The sequence below is a fragment of the Octopus bimaculoides genome, chromosome 4 (genome assembly GCF_001194135.2).
Source record: "Octopus bimaculoides isolate UCB-OBI-ISO-001 chromosome 4, ASM119413v2, whole genome shotgun sequence".
Taxonomy (NCBI): domain Eukaryota; kingdom Metazoa; phylum Mollusca; class Cephalopoda; order Octopoda; family Octopodidae; genus Octopus; species Octopus bimaculoides.
In genome coordinates this window covers 108655438-108658931 of record NC_068984.1, presented here as the reverse complement: position 1 = coordinate 108658931, position 3494 = coordinate 108655438, and the positions used below count along the sequence as shown (strand labels likewise).

General features: G+C 35.0%; 1 protein-coding gene across 1 annotated transcript in view; it reads left to right on the top strand.

The window, feature by feature from the left end:
- Window positions 1-3494, top strand: part of LOC106876873 (uncharacterized) — a 45311-nt gene that overhangs the window by 1497 nt on the left and 40320 nt on the right. The gene's annotated exons all lie outside the window — the stretch shown is intronic.

Below are 3494 nucleotides of genomic sequence, written 5' to 3'. Positions count from 1 at the left end.
TAGAGAAACGTTGTCATCTGCTGGTATTGAAACATCAATTAGAAGGCATTTTTTTCCTTCATGATCTTTGACAACTATATCTGGTCTATTTGCCTTAATTTCTCTATCTGTGTGTATTGGCATATCCCAGAGTATGGTTGCTTTTTATTATTATTATTATTATTATTATTATTATTATTATTATTATCATCATCATCATCATTATTATTATTAGTATTAGTATTATTAGAATCGTTAGTACGCCGGAAAGTATACTTAGCGGCATTTTGCACACCTTGCGCTCTGAGTTCAAATTCTGCCGAGATCGACTTTGCCTTTCGTCGATGAAATAAATACCAGTCAAGTACTGGAGTCGATGTAATCGACTTCACTCTCAAAAACCGCTGGCCCTGTTCCAACATTTGAAACCATTATTATTATTATTATTATTATTATTATTATTATTATTATTATTATTATTATTATTATCATCATCATGGGGTTTTTCTATGAGCAACCCTCGAACATCGCCTCCCTATTGAGGATCATACATTGCCGGTTTTTTAAAATTTTGCTTGTCTTGTTTACACACAAAACCCTTGTGGCTAATAAAGAAATCATCATCATTATTATTATTATTATTATTATTATTATTATTATTATTATTATTATTATTATTATTATCATTATTATTATTATTATTATTATCAAGGCGGCGAGCTGATTGAATCAATAGCACGCCGGGCGAAATGCTTACCGGTCAGTCTTTACATTCTGAATTTAAAATCCGCCGAGGTCGACCTTACTTTTCATCCTTCCAGGATCGATAAATTAAGTAAGCGTTACACTTAGAATCAACGTCCATAATAGTGAGTCACAACTAGTTTCCTTAGATACCGTAGAGCTTTCGAAAAATCCTTGCTGTTCCTAAAACAACAGATTTCTTCTATTAATATAATTCTCGTAGTTACTCCGATCTCATTAAGTAAACTACCAAGTCTACTGGTAACGGTACCTAGGGCACGTATAAGAACCGGGATTTCTTTTGCAGAAACTCTCCAGTCTCTACATTCCCCTTGCTAAGTCTTGATATTTTCCTATTTTCTTCTGTTCTTTAAGCACAACATTCATATCAATAGGCACAGCCACATCTATGATGATGCACTTTTTCATCACCCTGTCCAAAATGACAATATCTGGTCATTTTGTTTGAATATCATGGTTGGTTTCATGGTTAGTTTTATGGCTAAGTTCCATAAAATCCTAAGCTGATCGCTCTCTGCAACACTCTTCGGTTGGTGTTGGGTACCATTTTCTGCTTACTTCAAAACTCCCTTGACGTTATATGTCCCAATGACTACATTATCGTGTCAGCGTTTGTCTTTTTTCTTCCAAACCAAAAGACTAAAATTACTTATCATGTACACAATGAACCCGTCCTTCTCTTAACTCATTCTGTATCTAGCACTTTTCACGGCTTTGTTTATTCTTGCCTTAACGACATTCATTCGTGATGACTGGTTTTGAGCAGCCATAACCTGTCCTTTTGTTTCTTTCTTGAGTTCGCTATTCTTCAACCACAACCATGACTTGTCTGATGCAACATCCTGCTTTTTTTTTCTCGTTATTATTATTATTACTATTATTATTATTATTATTATTATTATTATTATTATTATTATTATTATTATTATTATTATTATTATCATTATTATTATTATTATTATTATTATTATTATTATTATTATTATTATTATACATTCAACAGATTAGACTGTTGGAAAAGAAAAGAATCCTAAGATCGGGCTACAACAAGTAGCCATAGATGCTAAGAAACGCCCTATTGGGTTACAGCAAGTAACCTTAGATGCCAAAAACCCTCATAAGTATCCTAGCTTCCCTTAACAACACTGTTTTCTGCAGCTGTACTAAACTGAGTTTTATGCCTATTTCCTCTATCCTTCTGTTCAGATCTTTAATACGCACATGCACACACACACACACACACATACACACACACACACACACATTAATATATGAGTTCATCTTGGTTTTATATAGTTTCTGATAAGCTAAATTTTACTTGAGTAAGCTGAGCTTTGTTGAATGATAATTATCAATGATAATTAACAATGATAATTATCACTTCGATGATGGCTCAGCTGGCTGAAACCTCGGAATTACTATCAATACTATCCTTGCTAATGAATAATATATATACACATGTGTGTGTATATCGCATAGTATTATGCTCAACGCCCTTACATTTCCACTAATCCATTGGCCGAGATTGACATTTATTTTATCGACCCAGAAGTAAAAGGAAGTGAAGTTAACCCCGGTGGGATTTGAACTCAGAATGTAAAGAACTGAAACAAATACTGCAATGTATTTTACCCGACGCTCTAACGATTCTACCAATTTGTCGTCTTTATGTAGTCATACACCTAAAAAGGCGAGATGGTCAGGACTAGAGTGTCTTTAACAATAAATCTGTTTAATCATGTTTGATCAGGACCTCAACAACAAAGACAATACTAATTCACCCACCATGTTTCTAGACCTTAATTAAGAATTCATTAAGTCAGTTAATTATGCAACCACATGCTAACTTCATTTGTATTGACATCAGCACGAAGTACATTTATGAGATTGTGAGGAGGCGGAACTTTCAGGGACATAGAAAAAGAAAATGGAGATTAGAATGTTATCGTTATTATTGTTGTTGTTGTTTTTGTTGTTGTGATTGTTATTGTGCTTGGCTTTAGCAGACTGACGTGCCCGCTTCACTTTTAAAATCGTTAGCGCTTTGGACAAAATGTTTAGCGGCGTTCCTTCTGGCTCTTTACATGCTAAAATCAAATCCCGCTGAGGTCAACTCTGCTTTTGATCTTTTCAGCTTCGATAAAATAAGTACCAGTTGAACACTGGAATTGGGGTAATCGGCTGACCTTCCTCTCGAAAAGTGCTTGTCTTTGGCCAATGTTTGAAATTGCTTTTTTTCGTTGTTGTTGCTTTGTTTTATATGAGCTGCTTCAAGTCTTATCTAGAAATCTCAAGTAACAAGTCGGATCTTTTGTTGTGGGTCTTATTTATGAGTAGCAAAGATATACTGCAGCGAAAGGAGACCAAATATTGGGGACCTAAACACACCAACACCGGTTGTCAAGCAGTGATGAGGGACAAACACATACATACGCACACATATCTTAATAACGAAGAGAAGAGTAGAGATATATTCACACCTCTTTACTCTTTACTCTTTTACTTGTTTCAGTCATTTGACTGCGGCCATGCTGGAGCACCGCCTTTATAGCCGAGTAAATCGACCCCAGGACTTATTCTTTAGAAACCTAGTACTTATTCTATCGGTCTTTTTTGCCGAACCGCTAAGTTACGGGGACGTAAACACACCAGCATCGGTTGTCAAGCGATGTTGGGGGGACAAACACAGACACACAAACTTATACACACACACACACACACACACACGTATATATATATATATATATATA